This window comes from Tachysurus fulvidraco, chromosome 6 (genome assembly GCF_022655615.1).
Source record: "Tachysurus fulvidraco isolate hzauxx_2018 chromosome 6, HZAU_PFXX_2.0, whole genome shotgun sequence".
In the NCBI taxonomy this organism is placed as follows: Eukaryota; Metazoa; Chordata; class Actinopteri; order Siluriformes; family Bagridae; genus Tachysurus; species Tachysurus fulvidraco.
The window spans coordinates 10,883,220-10,896,130 of NC_062523.1; the positions used below are offsets into that span (position 1 = coordinate 10,883,220).

At 40.4% G+C, this 12,911-nt stretch overlaps 1 protein-coding gene across 6 annotated transcripts in view; it reads right to left on the reverse strand.

Annotated features, from left to right (window-relative positions):
• adarb1b (adenosine deaminase RNA specific B1b) overlaps nt 1-12,911 on the reverse strand; it is a 154,872-nt gene that overhangs the window by 80,438 nt on the left and 61,523 nt on the right. For 4 of the 6 annotated variants that reach the window (XM_027164197.2, XM_027164201.2, XM_047814844.1 and 1 more), the window contains one exon: nt 8,851-8,922. The exons of the other annotated variants lie outside the window; for them this stretch is intronic. The gene's annotated coding sequence lies outside the window, so the exon portion shown is untranslated. The remainder of the gene's footprint in view (nt 1-8,850; nt 8,923-12,911) is intronic. 6 annotated transcript variants of the gene reach the window in all.

Here is a 12,911-nt window from a genome sequence, read left to right on the forward strand (position 1 = left end):
ATCCCTCACCTCTCTCTCTCCTCTCGGTCAATCCCTCACCTCTCTCTCTCCTCTAGCACAATCCCTCACCACTCTCTCTCCTCTAGCGCAATCCCTCACCTCTCTCTCCCCTAGCACAATCCCTCACCACTCTCTCTCCTCTAGCGCAATCCCTCACCTCTCTCTCTCCCCTAGCACAATCCCTCACCTCTCTCTCTCGCTCAATCCCTCACCACTCTCTCTCCTCTAGCACAATCCCTCACCACTCTCTCTCCCCTAGCACAATCCCTCACCTCTCTCTCCTCTAGCACAATCCCTCACCTCTCTCTCCTCTAGCACAATCCCTCACCTCTCTCTCTCCTCTAGCACAATCCCTCACCTCTCTCTCTCCCCTAGCACAATCCCTCACCACTCTCTCTCCTCTAGCACAATCCCTCACCACTCTCTCTCCCCTAGCACAATCCCTCACCTCTCTCTCTCGCTCAATCCCTCACCACTCTCTCTCCTCTAGCGCAATCCCTCACCTCTCTCTCTCCTCTAGCACAATCCCTCACCACTCTCTCTCCTCTAGCACAATCCCTCACCACTCTCTCTCCTCTAGCACAATCCCTCACCACTCTCTCTCCTCTAGCACAATCCCTCACCACTCTCTCTCCTCTAGCACAATCCCTCACCTCTCTCTCTCTCTCCTCTTGCACAATCCCTCACCTCTCTCTCTCCTCTAGCACAATCCCTCACCTCTCTCTCTCCTCTTGCACAATCCCTCACCTCCCGCTCCTCTTTCTCAGTCACTCACCTCTCTTCCCCCTTGCTATGTCCTCTCATCCCCGTCTCTACTCCCTGATCCCTGTCTCACTCTCCCTCTCATTAACCCATTCACACTGCCTGTTCAAACATGCTTTTGCCATTAACACACAAACATGTGTACTCCATCATCCAGATGGAGAAAACACTGATGTATTTAGCATGATGTGTCAGCTGGGGAACCTGAAACACTAATTACACGTCATTGAGCTTCATCATGGGTTTTCATGATCCGGTTTTTATCCCTGTGAAAGAGCGGGGATTAAAACGAAGGTATTTAAAAACCTGAGATACTGTTTGGAATAATCACAGAAACAATACGTGTAATTTGCTTCTGTCGCTCCGTTAGGCCCGTGTGGGACTGAGCCTGATGACCAGAGGGAGGAAAATCTTCTCTAATTAAAACGATTTGACATGCTCGGCCTTCGCGAAGCGCACATCTCCACTGTTTAAATGGGAATTTTTTTTGTGGAGGCGTTACATAAAAAGCCCAATTATATGAATCCGATTTGTCTCCAGCTCTGTGCACTAGTCTAAAACTTGTTTTGGGTTTGACACGTATCGCATCGAGCAAAATAATGAGGGAGAAAAACATGAGACAAGACAGAGACAAGGAGCCCAGTTAGGAACCTAGCATAGAAATAGAACAGGCTGGTCCCAGGAGAAATGCTAACCAGGGCTGAGAGAAGCAGGAACACTCGGACATCCTGCTGAGACTCTGCACTATGGTGTCAAACACTTTCATGCCACTCTGGAGGCTCTGTCTCACAGGAGGACAAGGGGCTTTATGGGGCTTGGAGTCTGCTGGCTCCATACTAACCATCTCCTGATGAAGTGAATATCACTCACTGATACGATCATGAAGCCGGATTCCACTCAGGAGTTTTGCAGTGCAACAGAAATGAGGCTGCCTCAGGAAATGGACTGCAGTGTGCTGTTAGTATTGTGTGTTTAGTTTTGGTTATTGCAGTGTGCTGCTAGAGTTGTGTCTCTCTCTTACTGGCACACATGCTCGCACACACACTCGCACACCCTTACATACACATGCTCGCGAGCACACTTGCAAGCTTTTAACAATTGTTCGCTAAAGCAACAGGATAAACTATTGGTCTTTCTTCTAGCACAAATTGTTTTCACACAAATATTCAAATAAAATTTAAATAAATATTCTCTGGGGGAAAACCTTTAAAATACAAAAAAAAAAAAACGCTAATGAACATCTATATATATATATAGAGCATTGTGCAGAGGATATGTTGCTGCTCGGTGGTGTATGCATTTCCTCCTATATATATATATATATATATATATATATATATATATATATGCAAAGTGTAAGGGTTAGGGTTAGACTGGCATTAATCCCCCTCAGACAACACACACATCCCACAGGAGTTTGTCTGCCCTAAGGACTGAACCACAAACACCAAAGCTGTTAGGCAGCTATGCTAACACAAACAATGAATAAAGTCTAGCGTGCAGATGTCTGAAATACTAAGAAGTGAAAGGCTCGATATGCGCAACATGGATATTTTCACCTTCTCTACCTCTTAAGATGATCCAAATCAAAGCCTAGTAATCAGTCTGGATAGAAAACAAAAGGAAAGGAGTACTGGCTGTGCGCTTCGGCTGAGCCTGAAAAGCCTCCAAATGCTCCTCGCTTAATCCCCATCTGTTCTATCCTGTGTGCAGGAGTCATGCCAGGCTCCAGTGCCGCCTGCTGCAGCGCACCGAGCAGCAACGTATCCTCTGCACAATGCTCTGGAGGGCCCACAGCAGCCTGCATGTCTCCTCTTTCAGTCCTGCATTTCTCCTCACACCGTCTATCACGGACCACTTAACCGCTCACAGCTCATTATGGAGTATTTACCAGAAGCCAAAATATGGAGCTAGCTCCTGTTTGTTTGTGTCTGTGTTCAGCATTAAATATTTGAGTCACACTCCACAGTAGTGTTAATACGAAGCTGATATAAAAGTAGACACTCTGGGCTTCAAGAAGTTTAGTTTTTCACAAATATTTGTTTTTACCTAAAAAAAAAAAAAAGAAGTCCCAAAATCTAAAATGTAGCCTTTGTCCCCTGTCAGTAAAATTCTGTGTAAGATTATCCTAACAGAGAGCAAAACAAACACACCCACTGAAAGCCAACAGACTCCTGACTCATTTCAGATCAGACTTGTGGTGATAAAATAATTCCTTTGTTCACGCTGATTCGAAATGTCTGCTAGACGATTTCCATTTTACCGGCAGAATTGAACACCAGTGTGTTGGTGGAAAGCAATAATGCGCTCGCAATTGTGAGTCTAACTGAATATTACCATAATCTATTTTTTATATTAATGTTAGTTATATTACTCGTCCCTGTAAGCTTGTTCCTGTGGCTGAATCGCAGCTGTACCGCATTATTGTGAATGTCATATTGCTTTTCCATAAACAAGAGATTAATATTGAGTAACTGACATTTGGGACACAATATGGCTTCTTCGAATGTTGTGTTTCAATGTCTGCTGATGATTCTTTACTGCAGCGAGCGTTTTAAGCAAGACGTTTTTATTCAATCAGTAAAATTCTGAGTAAGGTTTTCGGAACATCTCAATATGTAGGGGGAAAAAATAAAATACAATAAAAATAAAAATAAATAAATAAATAAATAAATAAGCAAGCAAGCAGACAGACAGACAGACAGACAAACAAAAATAAATAAAAATAGAATGCATTAGAATCAAATGACTGATATTTTACCAGACTTCCAGCCATATTAACATTAATAATTCTTTTATTCATATACACTGATTGAAAATGTCAGAGAAGTCCATTTTGCCGTTAATACTGGTAATAAGGGATCAGAGATAAAAAAAAAAGCCAGTTATGACGGGTGATAAACACTGAAAGGAAACAATAAACAGTGACATTGTGTTCTTTTCTACATTTATCGACACACAAGCGGAAAATACCCGTCCTTGGCTCATTGGTCTGCTATCTGTGAGCCTACAGGTCAAAGTTCACCTAGATATATCCTGCATAGAAAGTGGAAATAAGTGTAAATGTGTTCGTCATCGGTGCATCGTGCCCTTTCCCCTTCAGTGAGCCGGCTAATTATTTGCCTTTGGAGTGCTTTATCTCAGAAAGCAGAAAACTTTTCAAGTCTCCTGTAAAAATCATAAATGCTACAGTAAATTATCCGCCACCGCTGCAGTTGCTCTATAAACAGTTTACTCGTCTCTACATAAACATAGCTAGTGATAATGATTTATTAAAGCCGGTGAAAGGCTTTACCATCAGATCATATTTTGGCCTGGAGTTCTCGTCACGCAGCACACTGATGTTTAATACCACTTAGAAACAAGCTTCCTTTTCTGGAAAAGCGAACGTGGATGTCTTCCCAGTAGAAGACGGCGCGTCGGCTCGGCTACGTGAACGCTGCCTTTTAATATTTCCATATTTGCACTGAAGCAGCGTGAGGAAGGGCCGGTGTACAGCTGTGTATGTGAGAGTTAATCCGTCATTCTAATTACACGATGAAGAAAATCGGAGTGCTGTTGATGCGGCGACTGTTTACAGAAGCAAAGAAAAGTCAAAGGCCAATTTTCCCCAGCTGCTGAAGTCCTACAGACTGTCGAGCCACTGTACAATTTAGCATCTCCTCCATTCCTCGCTCTATTCGGCTAGCTTGTTAAACCGTGCAGCGACCGGGACGCTCCACATCTGAGACGACGGAGGCACCATGTGGACCAAATGTGCCGTTTAGCCGAACCTGTAAAGTCTTTTTAAACTGAGAAAAGCAAATGAAGAGCAGTGTTTTTTGCTCAGATGAAAGGATAATTAAGTGCTAGCATACTAACCATGTGAAAAAAAATCACAGGCTTCAAAGAACATCTATACTGCTATAAAAACATCATGAAAACATTCACAGTACAACCATACGCACATGTGGCACATCACTCACACACACACAGACAGACACACACATACACCAAAACAGACACACACACAGCTATAAAGGAGCAGAGAAATTCTAGTGTACAAAGACACTGGTATAAACTCCCACATACACACTGACACGCACTTGCTCACATTCCAGCATACGCAAAAGCTAGCATACGCACAACTCTAACCAACACACACAGCTATGGAGAAGCATTCTCTCACAGACACTGACTCGAATATATACACCAACACACACGTGCGTAAACACACAAACGCACCGAAACAAGCATATGGCAGTGAGGGAGCATGAGGGATCTCAGAAATGTCTGACACACACACAGGATGGTAGACATGGACTTTCTCTCATATAAACACACACATACTCACACACAGCTGTGAGGAAGCAAGAAATGTCTCCGACATACATGAGTGCTCTGACACGCACACACACACAGCTACAATTTGTTCCGTCCTGTTCGCTTAAATTCCAGGCTTATTATTCAGCTTCATGGACTATATAATTAGTCTGAGCATTTAAACATGATCAGATGTGTTATGTCTTAAATATTTTTAAAATGGTCAGGCAGTGGAAAAGATCTGCTCATTAGAACTGTAGTTTTCTAAGCATAAAAACTCACACTATAAGAAAAAAAAAGGGTTGTGTAACTGCAAACTTTTGCAAGTGAAGGCCAAATTGCAAACTGCCTTTTTTTTCCATGCTAATTACTCAGCCCTGATGATTCCCCGTATAACATTTCAAATACAGCCGAGTTTCATAGATAATGAGGAGGTAAAAATCTGGCACTCGAATGCGGCATGTGATCCCAGTTAACGCAGAGCTGTAAACAGTAGCAGGAAAAGCATCGTGTATTGAGATTTGAAAGTCTGGCTGTGATGTGAATTAGGTTGGCAGAGGTCCCTGAGAAACAGATTGCCCCGGCGTTCATGCTGAGCAATGCATTCTGGGCAATAGGCGGGTTCCTGGCTGCATCTCGCACTTTTTTCCACTCATGGTGAGCGGATGAGCAGGTGGACAAACTTGCAGCACTTGGACTTTTTTTTCTACAATTGAATTATCTACGAAAACAGTGATGACTTTATACATAACCTTCGGAAAAAAAGGGAATTTTATATAAATACATCCAGACAGAATGATGACTGAAAGACAGAAACCATGCCAACATGGCCAGGATCTTTAAGCTGCTTAATAAACAAAAGAGTTTTTAGGTAACAGTAAAGAGTGAAAGAGCCACAGAAACCTAAATCCTTGTCACATCCTGATCCAGAACACGGGCCAAAAATTCATGAATCTAAACACTGCGTTGGCTCTGAGATAACTATTCATTTACGCTACAAGCTGACATCAGCGTCTATGATGGTACAAATGAGAGCAGTTTTTACACCATCAGATTCACACCAACACGACAAACACAATAATGTGAAATGAATCTGAGCCACACGATATGACTGAGTCACGTGAAATGACTCTGAGTCACGTGAAATGAATCTAATGCATGTGAAATTAATTAAACTCATTCAAAGTGAATCTCAATCATATGGAAAGATCCAGTCATCATTTGGAATCCATTTGATGCAGTATTTTTTTTTAACTACAATCGTCATCTTCAGCTATCTAAACGTATACCGCACCGCGATTAAGTTCTCAAATCAGACTGACAAGGAGGTATTCATTTTCTTTTAGAGGAGCCATGAAAGTGGCGTCAAGGCAAATCGTATAAACAGGTTTATATTAATGCGCTTGTTCTGATAGGAAAAAGGACTCATTCACAGGGACAGGTTTTTATTTACAACTTTTTCATCAGTGTCTTCTGGAGTGTCTACACTGACAATCCATCTAACCTGAAACTAAAAAAAAACTCAGAGTAAAAAAACATGCTAATTAAAAAAGAAAGTTGTATAATCATTAGTAGAAGCTTTTTTTTGGTCTTCAGGGTCAAATGAAATAAAGGTTGCTGAGGTAATGTGTAATTTATGTAAGTGAAAGAATGAATAGAGACACAATGTTCATTAATCTACAAGAGGAAAAAACGTACATGTTGATCTTCAATTAATAAAAATAGTGGTATAAGAGAAGATGAAGACAAAGAGAAAATGTATCACTTAAGGATGAGCATGGTAACATCTGCTTTGTGGGGACCATCGATGGGATGCTACAATAACGCTGTTTTTCTTATTTTTAATTAAAGTTGAATTATGTTCATTTTTATTATAGCATGAGTTGTGAACATTGCAGCTGCGGTTGTCCCAGGGGATTGACTCCTTAATGAAACAACCCCTCTAGACTGGTTACCATTTATGTCATTGTTAGAGGACATTACAAACCTACACCCCGTGTTCACGGTCAGGAAAAGCAGAACTGCAGCACAGCAGCGCACCACAGACCTGCTCTGTGACCTTTTCCTCTAGAAATAGAGAGCTGCACTGTCAGCACTCTGCTCTGTTTTGCTATAATGGGCCAGGAGAGAAATCAAATCAAAGTGCCTCTATATCTGAAATAAAAAAAAAACAAAACATTAACCCTAACCCTTTTTGTAAAATCCTTGAAGTTTGAAGATCAATCAAATGTAACCAGACCATAACACGATGCAACAAATAATCATTTGTGGGGCTATTCTAATTAATTACCCAGCAGAGAATCAATACCAGGTCACTGATCTCCAATAGTAGGTTACTAGTCTCAGGATTTGTGGTTGTGGTGTTAAACAATAGAATATAAAGTCTCACAGCTGAAGTGATGTAATTCCTCAGACCTGAATGTGCAATGACGGAGAGGGACACTGAACAATGTACTGCAATTTCAGACATTTGTCATGCAGCGGAGAGGTAGAATGTGAAGGAGATGACTCCAGTGGGTGTGTACTGAGAAGCGGGATCACAGAGCAAGCCTGTGTTCATAGCGCTGCACAGTGTTGTCCTGTTTTGCACCACAGATCGATGTGAGTGACGTGGGCAGGCAGCTGTACCGATGGAAATTATTGCCTCGGGCTCGGATGGAAAATATGGATGATAAGCACCGCGAGGCCTACAGCGACACTACCACATCTGATCCTCACCGCAGCTCGCATGAGAAGGCAAGGGTCAGGATACAGACTGCAGGGCAAATATGGGATGTGACCAGGGATTGAAATTAAAATTGGATGCTACCAGTGCAACACAGTAACATCAGGTTCACTGCTATGCAGCTAAGTAACATCTGGCAAGCAGTGGTCCTGGGCGAGAGGTGTAAACATCTACAGTTAAACCCAAACCGATATCTACTGTATTAACAGCATGCTGCAAGGATAAAAGAGACCTGAAAACACAGAGCAAGTGAAACGCAGTGCACCAATTTAAACACAGAAGCTGGTACAGAGTCTCAGTATTGCTAAAACTCATATGAACTACTGCTTCTGCTGAGATTCTGCAGTATGGAAACAATGTAGTCGGTGCTATCCCACAAGGCAATGGGACTGGTGTGAAAGAGCTGAGTGCTGTAGGTAGTCGAGGAAGTTCCTTGTGGACAAACTGGACTACATTTTTTGGCTGCTTCCTATTTGGGGTTATTATATATATTAGATTTGGCACAGGTTTTATGCCGGACAGAGTTAACTCTTCACTGGCCGGGTTAGCTCCCTGCCTGGGAATCGAACCGGGGATAAGAGCCGGGATCCTGCCGCTGGCCCACCGGGGGCTTGAGTAAAGTAACTAATAGTCAGAAATAAACCACTATTTTAGAAACAGACTGAAGCTGAATATCAGAAAATTCCTGAATATTTTCAAGTTAACTGACATATTTCAAACTTGGAGATTAAAAAAAAGAGGTATCAGTAAAGCCATATTAACAACTATTAAGAACCTCTGTAGAAACATTCTACTTATAAGTATAGATGTGGCAATATCATTTTAACCAACTTTTCTTTCTAATACACATGTTAACATCTCTGATTCCTGTGAGACCTTTTATTTATTTTTATACAGGAGCTTCATACTGGCTGTAGCATTTTACAGGATGCGCATCAATGGAAACGTTCAACTGTTTGCTTTGTATAGTGGTGGGAAGCAGCGTGTTTCCGGTTAGCTTGTTCCATATCTAGTCTAAACAAGAAACGTTATTTCCACCAGCCATCTGTAGCCAATCCTACCTTGGAAAAAATGCAGCCTGAAGACGTGAGCCGGAAGATAAGAGCCTGAAGTACACAGCAACAACAGATTCCCTGTGAAAGGAAAAAAAAAAAAAAAACAGATGATGACCTTTATAAAAGTACTCCTGTGTCGAAAATACTTGTAAATTTTCCCTTAGTGTCAAACGCGTTCAAAAGGAAAGTGAGTGACAGATGGGACTGACAGATGCTGTTCCTCCTCTGTGTGAAGTCAAACACTACCAGTTTAAACTACAGACAGCAATCCATAAGCCGAAGCCTTTATCAACACCATTGGCAGATATTGACATTTCTATCAACCTCCGTGATAATATTAATGTTACAGTTAAACATGCAGCAAAACCGCTACGAAATAAAAGCATCCTTGAGTTTGTTTTAAAGAGCATTACAAATGATCAAACTATATTCTTGTCTTACTCTAAATTTTAGTCGCATATCGATGAATATATTTCTATTTTGCGTCAAATTCGGATCTATAAACGGTACATGATGTAGAGAAATGCACTATGACTATATGTGTTATAAAGGTAGAATACAAAAATAGAAAACAAAAAATTAGGTGAATTGAAAATAGACAAACAAGCAAAGACAAAAATACATAGAAAATGTAAAAAATATTATATATACAGATACATCACAGAGCAGTATGACTTAAGAATACAGTGCAGATGTGTGCAGTTTATCAGTTATTGCAATATGTATAAAAAAATATATATACAAACATCTGTCTGAGGTAGTGAGTGTTGTATAGAGAAGTCAAAACTCTAGTTCTACAAATGCCGGCCACTTTAATAGAAATCCAATAGTATCCAATCAGCCAATCACGTGGGAGCAGCGCAATGCATACAATCATACAGATACAGTCCAAAAGCTTGGGTTAATGTGATCACAGTGACTTTGAATATAATATGCTGATGAGTTGATCTGGGCATTTCACAAGCTGCTGATCTCCTGGGATTTTCACACACAATAATCTATAGTTTCCACAGAATTGTGTGAGAAAACAAACAATCCAGTGAGCAGCAGATCTGTGGGTGGAAACGCCTTTGACGTGATAGAGTGTCTTTTTTTTTTCTCTTGCTGATGAGAGACTGGAACACAACGCGGTCTTCTGCCGATGTAGCCCATAAGCCTCCTTGTTTGGCATGTTGTATATTTGTAAAGAGTGCTTATTTGGGTTTCCATCGCTGTCCTGGCAGCTCGATCTGCTCTGGTCTTTCTCCTCGGTACTCTCTCATCCACATGCTGTTTCCACCCGCAGAACTGGATGTTTTTCATACCATTCTGTATAAAGACAGTTTAGAGTGTAAAACTCCAGGAGATCAGCCGTTTCTAGCCCATAGACACACTACAGGCAACTCATTTACATTTACGCCATTTGGCAGACGCTCTTATCCAGAGTGACATACGTTTTAATCTTGTTTTATACAAGTGAGCATCTAAGGGATAAGGTCCTTTATTTGTTTGTTTGTTGGGGGGGCTTGTTTTTAAATTAAAACGCCATTTTCAAATGAATCTGGATTAAAAATATTTTTAACACAATGCACAGTGGAGAAAAGAAAGCATTCAAACAACTCTATATATCTACTTCAAATCTAGCCACCACAGAGAGTGGAGTTTTGCTTAAGACGCCTGGAGTTCATTGTTTAATGATCTCTGGGTTACTGTTGTATCCACTGCTTTCGGTTGTTCCTGCAACTCCTTTTTGAGTGACACTTGGTTTTTCTTGTAAATTTCTGATCATTACTTAGAGAACACATTGAGAAATCTTGCATGGTTCACCTACCTGGGGATGATGACTTGTGCTTCCATGAAAGCTCCACCTGCTTATTATTGGACTCGTTTTTGGGACCAGGTCTTTTTAGCTCTTTTTCCACTTGAGTGTTGTTTAAAAACACTGTCTCCTATGTAATTATATATATATATATATAATAATATATATTTTAACTTCTTATCTTTTAAATCATACCTTCTTTATTTATTTATTTATTTTACAGTCATGGAAAAAGAAAGTGCACCCTCCCTTAATTCAGACTATTTATGCATCGAGACCCATAATAACAGGACAATTGTGTGGATTTCTCCAACTTCTATAAACAAACAAATAACTTCAGGAGACATCAGGACAAAAATCAGTCCCTTTCATAAATTTGGTGGTGAAGAAATAAGTCCTACATCTAAATCACAATCCTCTGACCTTTTATCCACGTGGCTTTTTTTTTGTTTTGTTTTTCAGTTATGGGGAAAAAATGCATCCTCCCTTGATTCAGACTATTTATGCATCAGGACCCAAACATCAGGTAACAACAACCAAATAACAATTGTGAAGATTTCACCAACGTCTATGCATCGAGTGTATATTTAGCAGCAGGCTGTTAATCATGACATACACAAGATTAATTAATCATCGAGAATGTACGGCTATACAAGCAGACAGCAGTTTGCGGTGTCTATACATCATGCCAAAAAAAGAAAAAAAGACATCAGCGAGGACCGCAGAGAAGCAACCATCAATCTGGGAAGGATTATAAGGCCATCTCCTATTTATTTGAACTGACTGTATGAATACATCCTTTTTTCATATTCATCATATGAAACAAGTCCAAAAGCAGAGTGTCCTATCATCAGGATGAATATAGCAGTTATTTGTGGCTGGAAGCTCAAAAGAGCGTAACTGTTCTTGCTTCCACTGGATGGCCAGGATGGAAAACATTTTCTTATTCTCATATTAATTACAATGGGCTGATTTATATATATATAAATAAAGTGAGTTTACACCCAATGCATAAAAACTCCAAATAAGTGAATTTAACCAGATCTGAATATTCAGTACATTCAGAAACAAGTCACGTGTCACATAACTGTATTATTGGCAATACATTACTCATAAAAGGAAATAAAAATAATTAATAGCAAAATCAAAACTAGTGTAAACTTTTGACAGGTGTCAATTAATTTTTTTTTTTTTACTTTCCATTCTTTTTTTTTTTAAACACAATTAACATGGTTAGAACCTTTACTTCGGAAAATTTAATCCAAATGTCACCGCGGTTTCGGCTGCATTGTTGCCGTGTGCAACGAAAAAGGTCGTTTGCAACAGCATTGTATGAGCGACACCAGTATAAAATGTCAAACAAAATTAGCAGAGAAATTACATCCTCAAATGGAGTAGCAGTGAGTAAAGTGAATAACATGTGCAAGCTGTTTCCAGGCGTGACCTCTTACATTTAGACCGGGGCCTACGTGTTTCAGCTGCGAGCAGAATTCGTACATGCTGTTATTTCATCAGCCGTATTAATCAGCCAGAGCTGTAATTATGCCGCCTCTAACACGTAATCGGATTGCTGAACGCCGGGATAAAATGAGCTCACCGGGCACAGTATATAGAAAAGGTGGGAAAAGAATCCAGTTTCAAATAAGCACATGCTTTACATTAGTAAGTTTTGAGCTGTGACGATGTCGTAGGATTGTGCCAGGCAGGCAAAAAAGTGCTTGTCTGACAGCAGTGTGTGTGAGTGAGCAGTCGGTTGTAGAAAGGTTAAAAAAGGTGATGGGGATGGAATTGTCTTCATCTTGCTGATACTCGGTGAAGAGAACAGTACATAACAAGCCTGTGTGGGATGAATGTGCTGAATCCTCCATGAAGGTCTCATCAGGGCTGTATAAATACTATATACACACTATATGTCCTAGTATATAAATCAGCTATAGTATTTGGACAACTACTTGAAAGATTCAAAGCGTTTATTGACATATACCCAGTGAGGAAAGCAGGCTTCCATGAGCAATGAAATTCTTTCTTTGCCATCCACAAAGAATGCCAGGACTGTACATACATACACAAACTGTACACTATATAAATGCAATATAATATTTGCAAGTGCATGCAAATATACTATAACAATGGCAGGAATAACCAAGGTATTTAAAGCTGCAAGAACATTAATAGATGTGCAAAATTGAGATGGAGTGCAATTATTAATATAATATTGCAAGGAAGTGCAAATAGTATAACAGTGGCAGCAATGACAACAACAGATGTG